General features: G+C 53.4%; 17 non-coding genes across 17 annotated transcripts; 12 read left to right on the top strand and 5 right to left on the bottom strand.

Moving 5' to 3' along the window:
- The first annotated feature begins 50 nt into the window (after nt 1–50).
- On the top strand, nt 51–122 carry TRNAE-UUC (transfer RNA glutamic acid (anticodon UUC)). Its single transcript has one exon. It is a non-coding gene; the product is annotated as a tRNA-Glu (tRNA).
- Nucleotides 123–752: 630 nt separating this feature from the next.
- On the top strand, nt 753–824 carry TRNAE-CUC (transfer RNA glutamic acid (anticodon CUC)). Its single transcript has one exon. It is a non-coding gene; the product is annotated as a tRNA-Glu (tRNA).
- A 2154-nt stretch (nt 825–2978) lies between these two features.
- Nucleotides 2979–3050, top strand: TRNAE-CUC (transfer RNA glutamic acid (anticodon CUC)). The gene has a single exon. It is a non-coding gene; the product is annotated as a tRNA-Glu (tRNA).
- Nucleotides 3051–4502: 1452 nt separating this feature from the next.
- Nucleotides 4503–4574, top strand: TRNAE-UUC (transfer RNA glutamic acid (anticodon UUC)). Its single transcript has one exon. It is a non-coding gene; the product is annotated as a tRNA-Glu (tRNA).
- A 630-nt stretch (nt 4575–5204) lies between these two features.
- TRNAE-CUC (transfer RNA glutamic acid (anticodon CUC)) lies at nt 5205–5276 on the top strand. Its single transcript has one exon. It is a non-coding gene; the product is annotated as a tRNA-Glu (tRNA).
- Nucleotides 5277–6402: 1126 nt separating this feature from the next.
- Nucleotides 6403–6485, bottom strand: TRNAL-UAA (transfer RNA leucine (anticodon UAA)). The gene has a single exon. It is a non-coding gene; the product is annotated as a tRNA-Leu (tRNA).
- Nucleotides 6486–6728: 243 nt separating this feature from the next.
- On the top strand, nt 6729–6800 carry TRNAE-UUC (transfer RNA glutamic acid (anticodon UUC)). Its single transcript has one exon. It is a non-coding gene; the product is annotated as a tRNA-Glu (tRNA).
- A 630-nt stretch (nt 6801–7430) lies between these two features.
- TRNAE-CUC (transfer RNA glutamic acid (anticodon CUC)) lies at nt 7431–7502 on the top strand. Its single transcript has one exon. It is a non-coding gene; the product is annotated as a tRNA-Glu (tRNA).
- A 1126-nt stretch (nt 7503–8628) lies between these two features.
- TRNAL-UAA (transfer RNA leucine (anticodon UAA)) lies at nt 8629–8711 on the bottom strand. The gene has a single exon. It is a non-coding gene; the product is annotated as a tRNA-Leu (tRNA).
- A 945-nt stretch (nt 8712–9656) lies between these two features.
- On the top strand, nt 9657–9728 carry TRNAE-CUC (transfer RNA glutamic acid (anticodon CUC)). The gene has a single exon. It is a non-coding gene; the product is annotated as a tRNA-Glu (tRNA).
- Nucleotides 9729–10854: 1126 nt separating this feature from the next.
- TRNAL-UAA (transfer RNA leucine (anticodon UAA)) lies at nt 10855–10937 on the bottom strand. The gene has a single exon. It is a non-coding gene; the product is annotated as a tRNA-Leu (tRNA).
- A 243-nt stretch (nt 10938–11180) lies between these two features.
- Nucleotides 11181–11252, top strand: TRNAE-UUC (transfer RNA glutamic acid (anticodon UUC)). The gene has a single exon. It is a non-coding gene; the product is annotated as a tRNA-Glu (tRNA).
- Nucleotides 11253–11882: 630 nt separating this feature from the next.
- On the top strand, nt 11883–11954 carry TRNAE-CUC (transfer RNA glutamic acid (anticodon CUC)). The gene has a single exon. It is a non-coding gene; the product is annotated as a tRNA-Glu (tRNA).
- A 1126-nt stretch (nt 11955–13080) lies between these two features.
- Nucleotides 13081–13163, bottom strand: TRNAL-UAA (transfer RNA leucine (anticodon UAA)). The gene has a single exon. It is a non-coding gene; the product is annotated as a tRNA-Leu (tRNA).
- Nucleotides 13164–13406: 243 nt separating this feature from the next.
- TRNAE-UUC (transfer RNA glutamic acid (anticodon UUC)) lies at nt 13407–13478 on the top strand. Its single transcript has one exon. It is a non-coding gene; the product is annotated as a tRNA-Glu (tRNA).
- Nucleotides 13479–15306: 1828 nt separating this feature from the next.
- Nucleotides 15307–15389, bottom strand: TRNAL-UAA (transfer RNA leucine (anticodon UAA)). Its single transcript has one exon. It is a non-coding gene; the product is annotated as a tRNA-Leu (tRNA).
- A 243-nt stretch (nt 15390–15632) lies between these two features.
- TRNAE-UUC (transfer RNA glutamic acid (anticodon UUC)) lies at nt 15633–15704 on the top strand. Its single transcript has one exon. It is a non-coding gene; the product is annotated as a tRNA-Glu (tRNA).
- Nucleotides 15705–16260: the final 556 nt, after the last annotated feature.

The following is a 16260-nucleotide window of genomic DNA, read 5'->3' as shown; positions in this document are numbered from 1 at the left end:
GCTTAGTCACAATAAGGAAGTGAGCAAGGCAGGCTCACAAGAGCATCTCCTCCCTGGTGGTCTAGTGGCTAGGATTCGGCGCTTTCACCGCCGCGGCCCGGGTTCGATTCCCGGTCAGGGAAGATCCCTCTAAGACGTAGACGTGCGTAATTTGTCCACGCAGCTCAGCTTTTTTTAATCGAAGGTCCTTAAAAAGGCACCCCGACCTATAGACGAAAGCAGAGGAAAGGGGCTGGGTCCCCTGTGTCCCAGGTTGCTTTGCTCCCATTGCCCTCAGCCACCTTCATGCGCACGCAGTCCCCCACCCAGTCAGGTGCTCTATGTGGGCGTAAAGTGCAGTACCAGCTCATCAGAAAGGTAAATTGCTGGAAAACCCGGCTGCGATGTATACATCTACTTTGGAGCACTCTTCTCCCTTGCACTCTTGAATCGGTCATTCGCAATGTATTCTTCCAGCAAGCTGAATAACGAGGTAGGTGTGAGAAGGTGTACCAGCTGTCTTTGAGCTATCAGCGGCCACTAGGTGTCCCTCTTGTGATTTCCCGGGGATCCCGATTGTACAGGAATTCGTCGGTTCAGTAGCACGGGGGAGGGGATGGCCTGTGCTTGGAAGTGACAAACAGTCTGGTGGAATCATGAGTGTTTTTTCAAGTTCTGATTCATATTCGCTGTAGAATAAAATATGCTTTCAGCCCCCATGAGCTTTGTCACTAGGAGAGCAGTGTAGGAACTTTTGCTGTATGGCTCTGGGTTCCCTGGTGGTCTAGTGGTTAGGATTCGGCGCTCTCACCGCCGCGGCCCGGGTTCGATTCCCGGTCAGGGAACAGTCCTTCTTCTGCCCTTGAATGCTTTTCCTTCCCGCAGGTCAGGGCTTCTCAAAATGAATTTGCTTTTCTGACAAACAGTTTGCCTAGCATCCCGCAATCTGGCTCCTAATTTGATTTTCGCAAGGTTCCCTTTGAGTTGCTTTCCTCGGCGGGAGGAAAATCTCTTGTGCAAGGCTCTTGAGGAAGTGAGATTCTGTATTCCGAGGTGCGCTTCTTTTCGTAGGCTTCTGACCACATGGTGTGCGGCAGGAAGTCATCTTTGACAGGGCCGCAGGCTTTGTCTCCAAATGGCATCCCGGACCCACTGCAACCCACCTTTATGCTGAAACGGAAGTCTGGTTCAGGGTAAGAAAAAGCTGAGCTGCACGTACCGAAAGCAGCAGAGCCCAGCGGCGGAGAGGGTGTGGCCAGGGCTGTCTGATTTGCATAGTGACCAGTGGCATCTTGGGAATGTACAGGCTTTGGAGCCTAACGGGTGCTGCAGGGGTCTGCCTGGCCGGAGAAATGCCTGTCTGGCGCTCCCCTCAGGACACACGTGTCTTCCGTTCGAGCATGGAGGGTGAGGGACATGGGTCACCCTCATATACAGGGGTGTGGGCATGGGCAGGATGGGGCGTGGGGGACCCGTCAGGGCATTGCCCGCTTGGAAGCCCGTTCGGAAGGCAAGAGGAGGCGGAGGCGGAGGCGGGAATCTCTGCTCAATTTTTTCCCGAGGCCTGGGGACAAGCCTTTGCACATTTGATCCAGCCGGGCCTGCATCAGCAGATCCTGCTCCGATGGCAAGGGAGAGCCTGCAGGTGTAAATCAAAGAAAGGGGAGAAATCCGCAAGAGGCGGGTTAACAAATTCCAGTGGCAGGCCCATGTTCCCCAGGAAGCAAGTACTTCCTCCTGCTCCCTTCAGTGGGAAAAGACATAGGAGGTGTATTTCTCTAAGCAGGGGCTCTGCGTAGGTGGCACTGCATTGCTTTGGGAAGCATCCATGCTAAGTGCAGAGTAGCAGCAGACCCCACAGCTGAGACGTGAATTGGGACTGTTAAGGAAGGGCACTGGGAGGGTGAGGAGGGCAGAGGAAAATGCTTTAAAAAAGCATCTGCAAGTTCCTACACACCCGCTGAAAACCCATACCAGGGATGGGGCTCGAACCCATGCGGACAACTGTCCATTGGATCTTAAGTCCAACACCTTAACCACTCGGCCACCCTGGTGAGACCCTAGGCCCTGCCTTACTCAGCTCCCTTTTCATGCTGGCTGCTCCAGCGCAGGCTGTCCAGCAAGAGGTGATTGCAGAGTAAAAAGGCTTTTGCAGGAGGATAAAGGTAATTGCTTATGACAAACACACTGTGTGACACCTAACTTTTCCCCACTCGTACTTTATGGGCAATCTATACAGTGGAGTTAGCTTAGTCACAATAAGGAAGTGAGCAAGGCAGGCTCACAAGAGCATCTCCTCCCTGGTGATCTAGTGGCTAGGATTCGGCGCTTTCACCGCCGCGGCCCGGGTTCGATTCCCGGTCAGGGAAGATCCCTCTAAGACGTAGACGTGCGTAATTTGTCCACGCAGCTCAGCTTTTTTTAATCGAAGGTCCTTAAAAAGGCACCCCGACCTATAGACGAAAGCAGAGGAAAGGGGCTGGGTCCCCTGTGTCCCAGGTTGCTTTGCTCCCATTGCCCTCAGCCACCTTCATGCGCACGCAGTCCCCCACCCAGTCAGGTGCTCTATGTGGGCGTAAAGTGCAGTACCAGCTCATCAGAAAGGTAAATTGCTGGAAAACCCGGCTGCGATGTATACATCTACTTTGGAGCACTCTTCTCCCTTGCACTCTTGAATCGGTCATTCGCAATGTATTCTTCCAGCAAGCTGAATAACGAGGTAGGTGTGAGAAGGTGTACCAGCTGTCTTTGAGCTATCAGCGGCCACTAGGTGTCCCTCTTGTGATTTCCCGGGGATCCCGATTGTACAGGAATTCGTCGGTTCAGTAGCACGGGGGAGGGGATGGCCTGTGCTTGGAAGTGACAAACAGTCTGGTGGAATCATGAGTGTTTTTTCAAGTTCTGATTCATATTCGCTGTAGAATAAAATATGCTTTCAGCCCCCATGAGCTTTGTCACTAGGAGAGCAGTGTAGGAACTTTTGCTGTATGGCTCTGGGTTCCCTGGTGGTCTAGTGGTTAGGATTCGGCGCTCTCACCGCCGCGGCCCGGGTTCGATTCCCGGTCAGGGAACAGTCCTTCTTCTGCCCTTGAATGCTTTTCCTTCCCGCAGGTCAGGGCTTCTCAAAATGAATTTGCTTTTCTGACAAACAGTTTGCCTAGCATCCCGCAATCTGGCTCCTAATTTGATTTTCGCAAGGTTCCCTTTGAGTTGCTTTCCTCGGCGGGAGGAAAATCTCTTGTGCAAGGCTCTTGAGGAAGTGAGATTCTGTATTCCGAGGTGCGCTTCTTTTCGTAGGCTTCTGACCACATGGTGTGCGGCAGGAAGTCATCTTTGACAGGGCCTCAGGCTTTGTCTCCAAATGGCATCCCGGACCCACTGCAACCCACCTTTTTGCTGAAACGGAAGTCTGGTTCAGGGTAAGAAAAAGCTGAGCTGCATGTACCGAAAGCAGCAGAGCCCAGCGGCGGAGAGGGTGTGGCCAGGGCTGTCTGATTTGCATAGTGACCAGTGGCATCTTGGGAATGTACAGGCTTTGGAGCCTAACGGGTGCTGCAGGGGTCTGCCTGGCCGGAGAAATGCCTGTCTGGCGCTCCCCTCAGGACACACGTGTCTTCCGTTCGAGCATGGAGGGTGAGGGACATGGGTCACCCTCATATACAGGGGTGTGGGCATGGGCAGGATGGGGCGTGGGGGACCCGTCAGGGCATTGCCCGTTTGGAAGCCCGTTCGGAAGGCAAGAGGAGGCGGAGGCGGAGGCGGGAATCTCTGCTCAATTTTTTCCCGAGGCCTGGGGACAAGCCTTTGCACATTTGATCCAGCCGGGCCTGCATCAGCAGATCCTGCTCCGATGGCAAGGGAGAGCCTGCAGGTGTAAATCAAAGAAAGGGGAGAAATCCGCAAGAGGCGGGTTAACAAATTCCAGTGGCAGGCCCATGTTCCCCAGGAAGCAAGTACTTCCTCCTGCTCCCTTCAGTGGGAAAAGACATAGGAGGTGTATTTCTCTAAGCAGGGGCTCTGCGTAGGTGGCACTGCATTGCTTTGGGAAGCATCCATGCTAAGTGCAGAGTAGCAGCAGACCCCACAGCTGAGACGTGAATTGGGACTGTTAAGGAAGGGCACTGGGAGGGTGAGGAGGGCAGAGGAAAATGCTTTAAAAAAGCATCTGCAAGTTCCTACACACCCGCTGAAAACCCATACCAGGGATGGGGCTCGAACCCATGCGGACAACTGTCCATAGGATCTTAAGTCCAACGCCTTAACCACTCGGCCACCCTGGTGAGACCCTAGGCCCTGCCTTACTCAGCTCCCTTTTCATGCTGGCTGCTCCAGCGCAGGCTGTCCAGCAAGAGGTGATTGCAGAGTAAAAAGGCTTTTGCAGGAGGATAAAGGTAATTGCTTATGACAAACACACTGTGTGACACCTAACTTTTCCCCACTCGTACTTTATGGGCAATCTATACAGTGGAGTTAGCTTAGTCACAATAAGGAAGTGAGCAAGGCAGGCTCACAAGAGCATCTCCTCCCTGGTGGTCTAGTGGCTAGGATTCGGCGCTTTCACCGCCGCGGCCCGGGTTCGATTCCCGGTCAGGGAAGATCCCTCTAAGACGTAGACGTGCGTAATTTGTCCACGCAGCTCAGCTTTTTTTAATCGAAGGTCCTTAAAAAGGCACCCCGACCTATAGACGAAAGCAGAGGAAAGGGGCTGGGTCCCCTGTGTCCCAGGTTGCTTTGCTCCCATTGCCCTCAGCCACCTTCATGCGCACGCAGTCCCCCACCCAGTCAGGTGCTCTATGTGGGCGTAAAGTGCAGTACCAGCTCATCAGAAAGGTAAATTGCTGGAAAACCCGGCTGCGATGTATACATCTACTTTGGAGCACTCTTCTCCCTTGCACTCTTGAATCGGTCATTCGCAATGTATTCTTCCAGCAAGCTGAATAACGAGGTAGGTGTGAGAAGGTGTACCAGCTGTCTTTGAGCTATCAGCGGCCACTAGGTGTCCCTCTTGTGATTTCCCGGGGATCCCGATTGTACAGGAATTCGTCGGTTCAGTAGCACGGGGGAGGGGATGGCCTGTGCTTGGAAGTGACAAACAGTCTGGTGGAATCATGAGTGTTTTTTCAAGTTCTGATTCATATTCGCTGTAGAATAAAATATGCTTTCAGCCCCCATGAGCTTTGTCACTAGGAGAGCAGTGTAGGAACTTTTGCTGTATGGCTCTGGGTTCCCTGGTGGTCTAGTGGTTAGGATTCGGCGCTCTCACCGCCGCGGCCCGGGTTCGATTCCCGGTCAGGGAACAGTCCTTCTTCTGCCCTTGAATGCTTTTCCTTCCCGCAGGTCAGGGCTTCTCAAAATGAATTTGCTTTTCTGACAAACAGTTTGCCTAGCATCCCGCAATCTGGCTCCTAATTTGATTTTCGCAAGGTTCCCTTTGAGTTGCTTTCCTCGGCGGGAGGAAAATCTCTTGTGCAAGGCTCTTGAGGAAGTGAGATTCTGTATTCCGAGGTGCGCTTCTTTTCGTAGGCTTCTGACCACATGGTGTGCGGCAGGAAGTCATCTTTGACAGGGCCGCAGGCTTTGTCTCCAAATGGCATCCCGGACCCACTGCAACCCACCTTTTTGCTGAAACGGAAGTCTGGTTCAGGGTAAGAAAAAGCTGAGCTGCACGTACCGAAAGCAGCAGAGCCCAGCGGCGGAGAGGGTGTGGCCAGGGCTGTCTGATTTGCATAGTGACCAGTGGCATCTTGGGAATGTACAGGCTTTGGAGCCTAACGGGTGCTGCAGGGGTCTGCCTGGCCGGAGAAATGCCTGTCTGGCGCTCCCCTCAGGACACACGTGTCTTCCGTTCGAGCATGGAGGGTGAGGGACATGGGTCACCCTCATATACAGGGGTGTGGGCATGGGCAGGATGGGGCGTGGGGGACCCGTCAGGGCATTGCCCGTTTGGAAGCCCGTTCGGAAGGCAAGAGGAGGCGGAGGCGGAGGCGGGAATCTCTGCTCAATTTTTTCCCGAGGCCTGGGGACAAGCCTTTGCACATTTGATCCAGCCGGGCCTGCATCAGCAGATCCTGCTCCGATGGCAAGGGAGAGCCTGCAGGTGTAAATCAAAGAAAGGGGAGAAATCCGCAAGAGGCGGGTTAACAAATTCCAGTGGCAGGCCCATGTTCCCCAGGAAGCAAGTACTTCCTCCTGCTCCCTTCAGTGGGAAAAGACATAGGAGGTGTATTTCTCTAAGCAGGGGCTCTGCGTAGGTGGCACTGCATTGCTTTGGCAAACATCCATGCTAAGTGCAGAGTAGCAGCAGACCCCACAGCTGAGACGTGAATTGGGACTGTTAAGGAAGGGCACTGGGAGGGTGAGGAGGGCAGAGGAAAATGCTTTAAAAACGCATCTGCAAGTTCCTACACACCCGCTGAAAACCCATACCAGGGATGGGGCTCGAACCCATGCGGACAACTGTCCATTGGATCTTAAGTCCAACGCCTTAACCACTCGGCCACCCTGGTGAGACCCTAGGCCCTGCCTTACTCAGCTCCCTTTTCATGCTGGCTGCTCCAGCGCAGGCTGTCCAGCAAGAGGTGATTGCAGAGTAAAAAGGCTTTTGCAGGAGGATAAAGGTAATTGCTTATGACAAACACACTGTGTGACACCTAACTTTTCCCCACTCGTACTTTATGGGCAATCTATACAGTGGAGTTAGCTTAGTCACAATAAGGAAGTGAGCAAGGCAGGCTCACAAGAGCATCTCCTCCCTGGTGGTCTAGTGGCTAGGATTCGGCGCTTTCACCGCCGCGGCCCGGGTTCGATTCCCGGTCAGGGAAGATCCCTCTAAGACGTAGACGTGCGTAATTTGTCCACGCAGCTCAGCTTTTTTTAATCGAAGGTCCTTAAAAAGGCACCCCGACCTATAGACGAAAGCAGAGGAAAGGGGCTGGGTCCCCTGTGTCCCAGGTTGCTTTGCTCCCATTGCCCTCAGCCACCTTCATGCGCACGCAGTCCCCCACCCAGTCAGGTGCTCTATGTGGGCGTAAAGTGCAGTACCAGCTCATCAGAAAGGTAAATTGCTGGAAAACCCGGCTGCGATGTATACATCTACTTTGGAGCACTCTTCTCCCTTGCACTCTTGAATCGGTCATTCGCAATGTATTCTTCCAGCAAGCTGAATAACGAGGTAGGTGTGAGAAGGTGTACCAGCTGTCTTTGAGCTATCAGCGGCCACTAGGTGTCCCTCTTGTGATTTCCCGGGGATCCCGATTGTACAGGAATTCGTCGGTTCAGTAGCACGGGGGAGGGGATGGCCTGTGCTTGGAAGTGACAAACAGTCTGGTGGAATCATGAGTGTTTTTTCAAGTTCTGATTCATATTCGCTGTAGAATAAAATATGCTTTCAGCCCCCATGAGCTTTGTCACTAGGAGAGCAGTGTAGGAACTTTTGCTGTATGGCTCTGGGTTCCCTGGTGGTCTAGTGGTTAGGATTCGGCGCTCTCACCGCCGCGGCCCGGGTTCGATTCCCGGTCAGGGAACAGTCCTTCTTCTGCCCTTGAATGCTTTTCCTTCCCGCAGGTCAGGGCTTCTCAAAATGAATTTGCTTTTCTGACAAACAGTTTGCCTAGCATCCCGCAATCTGGCTCCTAATTTGATTTTCGCAAGGTTCCCTTTGAGTTGCTTTCCTCGGCGGGAGGAAAATCTCTTGTGCAAGGCTCTTGAGGAAGTGAGATTCTGTATTCCGAGGTGCGCTTCTTTTCGTAGGCTTCTGACCACATGGTGTGCGGCAGGAAGTCATCTTTGACAGGGCCGCAGGCTTTGTCTCCAAATGGCATCCCGGACCCACTGCAACCCACCTTTTTGCTGAAACGGAAGTCTGGTTCAGGGTAAGAAAAAGCTGAGCTGCACGTACCGAAAGCAGCAGAGCCCAGCGGCGGAGAGGGTGTGGCCAGGGCTGTCTGATTTGCATAGTGACCAGTGGCATCTTGGGAATGTACAGGCTTTGGAGCCTAACGGGTGCTGCAGGGGTCTGCCTGGCCGGAGAAATGCCTGTCTGGCGCTCCCCTCAGGACACACGTGTCTTCCGTTCGAGCATGGAGGGTGAGGGACATGGGTCACCCTCATATACAGGGGTGTGGGCATGGGCAGGATGGGGCGTGGGGGACCCGTCAGGGCATTGCCCGTTTGGAAGCCCGTTCGGAAGGCAAGAGGAGGCGGAGGCGGAGGCGGGAATCTCTGCTCAATTTTTTCCCGAGGCCTGGGGACAAGCCTTTGCACATTTGATCCAGCCGGGCCTGCATCAGCAGATCCTGCTCCGATGGCAAGGGAGAGCCTGCAGGTGTAAATCAAAGAAAGGGGAGAAATCCGCAAGAGGCGGGTTAACAAATTCCAGTGGCAGGCCCATGTTCCCCAGGAAGCAAGTACTTCCTCCTGCTCCCTTCAGTGGGAAAAGACATAGGAGGTGTATTTCTCTAAGCAGGGGCTCTGCGTAGGTGGCACTGCATTGCTTTGGCAAACATCCATGCTAAGTGCAGAGTAGCAGCAGACCCCACAGCTGAGACGTGAATTGGGACTGTTAAGGAAGGGCACTGGGAGGGTGAGGAGGGCAGAGGAAAATGCTTTAAAAAAGCATCTGCAAGTTCCTACACACCCGCTGAAAACCCATACCAGGGATGGGGCTCGAACCCATGCGGACAACTGTCCATTGGATCTTAAGTCCAACGCCTTAACCACTCGGCCACCCTGGTGAGACCCTAGGCCCTGCCTTACTCAGCTCCCTTTTCATGCTGGCTGCTCCAGCGCAGGCTGTCCAGCAAGAGGTGATTGCAGAGTAAAAAGGCTTTTGCAGGAGGATAAAGGTAATTGCTTATGACAAACACACTGTGTGACACCTAACTTTTCCCCACTCGTACTTTATGGGCAATCTATACAGTGGAGTTAGCTTAGTCACAATAAGGAAGTGAGCAAGGCAGGCTCACAAGAGCATCTCCTCCCTGGTGATCTAGTGGCTAGGATTCGGCGCTTTCACCGCCGCGGCCCGGGTTCGATTCCCGGTCAGGGAAGATCCCTCTAAGACGTAGACGTGCGTAATTTGTCCACGCAGCTCAGCTTTTTTTAATCGAAGGTCCTTAAAAAGGCACCCCGACCTATAGACGAAAGCAGAGGAAAGGGGCTGGGTCCCCTGTGTCCCAGGTTGCTTTGCTCCCATTGCCCTCAGCCACCTTCATGCGCACGCAGTCCCCCACCCAGTCAGGTGCTCTATGTGGGCGTAAAGTGCAGTACCAGCTCATCAGAAAGGTAAATTGCTGGAAAACCCGGCTGCGATGTATACATCTACTTTGGAGCACTCTTCTCCCTTGCACTCTTGAATCGGTCATTCGCAATGTATTCTTCCAGCAAGCTGAATAACGAGGTAGGTGTGAGAAGGTGTACCAGCTGTCTTTGAGCTATCAGCGGCCACTAGGTGTCCCTCTTGTGATTTCCCGGGGATCCCGATTGTACAGGAATTCGTCGGTTCAGTAGCACGGGGGAGGGGATGGCCTGTGCTTGGAAGTGACAAACAGTCTGGTGGAATCATGAGTGTTTTTTCAAGTTCTGATTCATATTCGCTGTAGAATAAAATATGCTTTCAGCCCCCATGAGCTTTGTCACTAGGAGAGCAGTGTAGGAACTTTTGCTGTATGGCTCTGGGTTCCCTGGTGGTCTAGTGGTTAGGATTCGGCGCTCTCACCGCCGCGGCCCGGGTTCGATTCCCGGTCAGGGAACAGTCCTTCTTCTGCCCTTGAATGCTTTTCCTTCCCGCAGGTCAGGGCTTCTCAAAATGAATTTGCTTTTCTGACAAACAGTTTGCCTAGCATCCCGCAATCTGGCTCCTAATTTGATTTTCGCAAGGTTCCCTTTGAGTTGCTTTCCTCGGCGGGAGGAAAATCTCTTGTGCAAGGCTCTTGAGGAAGTGAGATTCTGTATTCCGAGGTGCGCTTCTTTTCGTAGGCTTCTGACCACATGGTGTGCGGCAGGAAGTCATCTTTGACAGGGCCTCAGGCTTTGTCTCCAAATGGCATCCCGGACCCACTGCAACCCACCTTTTTGCTGAAACGGAAGTCTGGTTCAGGGTAAGAAAAAGCTGAGCTGCATGTACCGAAAGCAGCAGAGCCCAGCGGCGGAGAGGGTGTGGCCAGGGCTGTCTGATTTGCATAGTGACCAGTGGCATCTTGGGAATGTACAGGCTTTGGAGCCTAACGGGTGCTGCAGGGGTCTGCCTGGCCGGAGAAATGCCTGTCTGGCGCTCCCCTCAGGACACACGTGTCTTCCGTTCGAGCATGGAGGGTGAGGGACATGGGTCACCCTCATATACAGGGGTGTGGGCATGGGCAGGATGGGGCGTGGGGGACCCGTCAGGGCATTGCCCGTTTGGAAGCCCGTTCGGAAGGCAAGAGGAGGCGGAGGCGGAGGCGGGAATCTCTGCTCAATTTTTTCCCGAGGCCTGGGGACAAGCCTTTGCACATTTGATCCAGCCGGGCCTGCATCAGCAGATCCTGCTCCGATGGCAAGGGAGAGCCTGCAGGTGTAAATCAAAGAAAGGGGAGAAATCCGCAAGAGGCGGGTTAACAAATTCCAGTGGCAGGCCCATGTTCCCCAGGAAGCAAGTACTTCCTCCTGCTCCCTTCAGTGGGAAAAGACATAGGAGGTGTATTTCTCTAAGCAGGGGCTCTGCGTAGGTGGCACTGCATTGCTTTGGGAAGCATCCATGCTAAGTGCAGAGTAGCAGCAGACCCCACAGCTGAGACGTGAATTGGGACTGTTAAGGAAGGGCACTGGGAGGGTGAGGAGGGCAGAGGAAAATGCTTTAAAAAAGCATCTGCAAGTTCCTACACACCCGCTGAAAACCCATACCAGGGATGGGGCTCGAACCCATGCGGACAACTGTCCATTGGATCTTAAGTCCAACGCCTTAACCACTCGGCCACCCTGGTGAGACCCTAGGCCCTGCCTTACTCAGCTCCCTTTTCATGCTGGCTGCTCCAGCGCAGGCTGTCCAGCAAGAGGTGATTGCAGAGTAAAAAGGCTTTTGCAGGAGGATAAAGGTAATTGCTTATGACAAACACACTGTGTGACACCTAACTTTTCCCCACTCGTACTTTATGGGCAATCTATACAGTGGAGTTAGCTTAGTCACAATAAGGAAGTGAGCAAGGCAGGCTCACAAGAGCATCTCCTCCCTGGTGGTCTAGTGGCTAGGATTCGGCGCTTTCACCGCCGCGGCCCGGGTTCGATTCCCGGTCAGGGAAGATCCCTCTAAGACGTAGACGTGCGTAATTTGTCCACGCAGCTCAGCTTTTTTTAATCGAAGGTCCTTAAAAAGGCACCCCGACCTATAGACGAAAGCAGAGGAAAGGGGCTGGGTCCCCTGTGTCCCAGGTTGCTTTGCTCCCATTGCCCTCAGCCACCTTCATGCGCACGCAGTCCCCCACCCAGTCAGGTGCTCTATGTGGGCGTAAAGTGCAGTACCAGCTCATCAGAAAGGTAAATTGCTGGAAAACCCGGCTGCGATGTATACATCTACTTTGGAGCACTCTTCTCCCTTGCACTCTTGAATCGGTCATTCGCAATGTATTCTTCCAGCAAGCTGAATAACGAGGTAGGTGTGAGAAGGTGTACCAGCTGTCTTTGAGCTATCAGCGGCCACTAGGTGTCCCTCTTGTGATTTCCCGGGGATCCCGATTGTACAGGAATTCGTCGGTTCAGTAGCACGGGGGAGGGGATGGCCTGTGCTTGGAAGTGACAAACAGTCTGGTGGAATCATGAGTGTTTTTTCAAGTTCTGATTCATATTCGCTGTAGAATAAAATATGCTTTCAGCCCCCATGAGCTTTGTCACTAGGAGAGCAGTGTAGGAACTTTTGCTGTATGGCTCTGGGTTCCCTGGTGGTCTAGTGGTTAGGATTCGGCGCTCTCACCGCCGCGGCCCGGGTTCGATTCCCGGTCAGGGAACAGTCCTTCTTCTGCCCTTGAATGCTTTTCCTTCCCGCAGGTCAGGGCTTCTCAAAATGAATTTGCTTTTCTGACAAACAGTTTGCCTAGCATCCCGCAATCTGGCTCCTAATTTGATTTTCGCAAGGTTCCCTTTGAGTTGCTTTCCTCGGCGGGAGGAAAATCTCTTGTGCAAGGCTCTTGAGGAAGTGAGATTCTGTATTCCGAGGTGCGCTTCTTTTCGTAGGCTTCTGACCACATGGTGTGCGGCAGGAAGTCATCTTTGACAGGGCCGCAGGCTTTGTCTCCAAATGGCATCCCGGACCCACTGCAACCCACCTTTTTGCTGAAACGGAAGTCTGGTTCAGGGTAAGAAAAAGCTGAGCTGCACGTACCGAAAGCAGCAGAGCCCAGCGGCGGAGAGGGTGTGGCCAGGGCTGTCTGATTTGCATAGTGACCAGTGGCATCTTGGGAATGTACAGGCTTTGGAGCCTAACGGGTGCTGCAGGGGTCTGCCTGGCCGGAGAAATGCCTGTCTGGCGCTCCCCTCAGGACACACGTGTCTTCCGTTCGAGCATGGAGGGTGAGGGACATGGGTCACCCTCATATACAGGGGTGTGGGCATGGGCAGGATGGGGCGTGGGGGACCCGTCAGGGCATTGCCCGTTTGGAAGCCCGTTCGGAAGGCAAGAGGAGGCGGAGGCGGAGGCGGGAATCTCTGCTCAATTTTTTCCCGAGGCCTGGGGACAAGCCTTTGCACATTTGATCCAGCCGGGCCTGCATCAGCAGATCCTGCTCCGATGGCAAGGGAGAGCCTGCAGGTGTAAATCAAAGAAAGGGGAGAAATCCGCAAGAGGCGGGTTAACAAATTCCAGTGGCAGGCCCATGTTCCCCAGGAAGCAAGTACTTCCTCCTGCTCCCTTCAGTGGGAAAAGACATAGGAGGTGTATTTCTCTAAGCAGGGGCTCTGCGTAGGTGGCACTGCATTGCTTTGGGAAGCATCCATGCTAAGTGCAGAGTAGCAGCAGACCCCACAGCTGAGACGTGAATTGGGACTGTTAAGGAAGGGCACTGGGAGGGTGAGGAGGGCAGAGGAAAATGCTTTAAAAAAGCATCTGCAAGTTCCTACACACCCGCTGAAAACCCATACCAGGGATGGGGCTCGAACCCATGCGGACAACTGTCCATTGGATCTTAAGTCCAACGCCTTAACCACTCGGCCACCCTGGTGAGACCCTAGGCCCTGCCTTACTCAGCTCCCTTTTCATGCTGGCTGCTCCAGCGCAGGCTGTCCAGCAAGAGGTGATTGCAGAGTAAAAAGGCTTTTGCAGGAGGATAAAGGTAATTGCTTATGACAAACACACTGTGTGACACCTAACTTTTCCCCACTCGTACTTTATGGGCAATCTATACAGTGGAGTTAGCTTAGTCACAATAAGGAAGTGAGCAAGGCAGGCTCACAAGAGCATCTCCTCCCTGGTGGTCTAGTGGCTAGGATTCGGCGCTTTCACCGCCGCGGCCCGGGTTCGATTCCCGGTCAGGGAAGATCCCTCTAAGACGTAGACGTGCGTAATTTGTCCACGCAGCTCAGCTTTTTTTAATCGAAGGTCCTTAAAAAGGCACCCCGACCTATAGACGAAAGCAGAGGAAAGGGGCTGGGTCCCCTGTGTCCCAGGTTGCTTTGCTCCCATTGCCCTCAGCCACCTTCATGCGCACGCAGTCCCCCACCCAGTCAGGTGCTCTATGTGGGCGTAAAGTGCAGTACCAGCTCATCAGAAAGGTAAATTGCTGGAAAACCCGGCTGCGATGTATACATCTACTTTGGAGCACTCTTCTCCCTTGCACTCTTGAATCGGTCATTCGCAATGTATTCTTCCAGCAAGCTGAATAACGAGGTAGGTGTGAGAAGGTGTACCAGCTGTCTTTGAGCTATCAGCGGCCACTAGGTGTCCCTCTTGTGATTTCCCGGGGATCCCGATTGTACAGGAATTCGTCGGTTCAGTAGCACGGGGGAGGGGATGGCCTGTGCTTGGAAGTGACAAACAGTCTGGTGGAATCATGAGTGTTTTTTCAAGTTCTGATTCATATTCGCTGTAGAATAAAATATGCTTTCAGCCCCCATGAGCTTTGTCACTAGGAGAGCAGTGTAGGAACTTTTGCTGTATGGCTGTGGGTTTCCTGGTGGTCTAGTGGTTAGGATTCGGTGCTCTCACCGCCGCGGCCCGGGTTCGATTCCCGGTCAGGGAACAGTCCTTCTTCTGCCCTTGAATGCTTTTCCTTCCCGCAGGTCAGGGCTTCTCAAAATGAATTTGCTTTTCTGACAAACAGTTTGCCTAGCATCCCGCAATCTGGCTCCTAATTTGATTTTCGCAAGGTTCCCTTTGAGTTGCTTTCCTCGGCGGGAGGAAAATCTCTTGTGCAAGGCTCTTGAGGAAGTGAGATTCTGTATTCCGAGGTGCGCTTCTTTTCGTAGGCTTCTGACCACATGGTGTGCGGCAGGAAGTCATCTTTGACAGGGCCGCAGGCTTTGTCTCCAAATGGCATCCCGGACCCACTGCAACCCACCTTTTTGCTGAAACGGAAGTCTGGTTCAGGGTAAGAAAAAGCTGAGCTGCACGTACCGAAAGCAGCAGAGCCCAGCGGCGGAGAGGGTGTGGCCAGGGCTGTCTGATTTGCATAGTGACCAGTGGCATCTTGGGAATGTACAGGCTTTGGAGCCTAACGGGTGCTGCAGGGGTCTGCCTGGCCGGAGAAATGCCTGTCTGGCGCTCCCCTCAGGACACACGTGTCTTCCGTTCGAGCATGGAGGGTGAGGGACATGGGTCACCCTCATATACAGGGGTGTGGGCATGGGCAGGATGGGGCGTGGGGGACCCGTCAGGGCATTGCCCGTTTGGAAGCCCGTTCGGAAGGCAAGAGGAGGCGGAGGCGGAGGCGGGAATCTCTGCTCAATTTTTTCCCGAGGCCTGGGGACAAGCCTTTGCACATTTGATCCAGCCGGGCCTGCATCAGCAGATCCTGCTCCGATGGCAAGGGAGAGCCTGCAGGTGTAAATCAAAGAAAGGGGAGAAATCCGCAAGAGGCGGGTTAACAAATTCCAGTGGCAGGCCCATGTTCCCCAGGAAGCAAGTACTTCCTCCTGCTCCCTTCAGTGGGAAAAGACATAGGAGGTGTATTTCTCTAAGCAGGGGCTCTGCGTAGGTGGCACTGCATTGCTTTGGGAAGCATCCATGCTAAGTGCAGAGTAGCAGCAGACCCCACAGCTGAGACGTGAATTGGGACTGTTAAGGAAGGGCACTGGGAGGGTGAGGAAGGCAGAGGAAAATGCTTTAAAAAAGCATCTGCAAGTTCCTACACACCCGCTGAAAACCCATACCAGGGATGGGGCTCGAACCCATGCGGACAACTGTCCATTGGATCTTAAGTCCAACGCCTTAACCACTCGGCCACCCTGGTGAGACCCTAGGCCCTGCCTTACTCAGCTCCCTTTTCATGCTGGCTGCTCCAGCGCAGGCTGTCCAGCAAGAGGTGATTGCAGAGTAAAAAGGCTTTTGCAGGAGGATAAAGGTAATTGCTTATGACAAACACACTGTGTGACACCTAACTTTTCCCCACTCGTACTTTATGGGCAATCTATACAGTGGAGTTAGCTTAGTCACAATAAGGAAGTGAGCAAGGCAGGCTCACAAGAGCATCTCCTCCCTGGTGGTCTAGTGGCTAGGATTCGGCGCTTTCACCGCCGCGGCCCGGGTTCGATTCCCGGTCAGGGAAGATCCCTCTAAGACGTAGACGTGCGTAATTTGTCCACGCAGCTCAGCTTTTTTTAATCGAAGGTCCTTAAAAAAGCACCCCGACCTATAGACGAAAGCAGAGGAAAGGGGCTGGGTCCCCTGTGTCCCAGGTTGCTTTGCTCCCATTGCCCTCAGCCACCTTCATGCGCACGCAGTCCCCCACCCAGTCAGGTGCTCTATGTGGGCGTAAAGTGCAGTACCAGCTCATCAGAAAGGTAAATTGCTGGAAAACCCGGCTGCGATGTATACATCTACTTTGGAGCACTCTTCTCCCTTGCACTCTTGAATCGGTCATTCGCAATGTATTCTTCCAGCAAGCTGAATAACGAGGTAGGTGTGAGAAGGTGTACCAGCTGTCTTTGAGCTATCAGCGGCCACTAGGTGTCCCTCTTGTGATTTCCCGGGGATCCCGATTGTACAGGAATTCGTCGGTTCAGTAGCACGGGGGAGGGGATGGCCTGTGCTTGGAAGTGACAAACAGTCTGGTGGAATCATGAGTGTTTTTTCAAGTTCTGATTCATATTCGCTGTAGAATA

Source organism: Triturus cristatus, chromosome 5_2 (assembly GCF_964204655.1).
Source record: "Triturus cristatus chromosome 5_2, aTriCri1.1, whole genome shotgun sequence".
NCBI lineage: Eukaryota > Metazoa > Chordata > Amphibia > Caudata > Salamandridae > Triturus > Triturus cristatus.
Note: the sequence above shows the minus strand (reverse complement) of the source record. Positions and strands in the feature narration are given on the sequence as shown.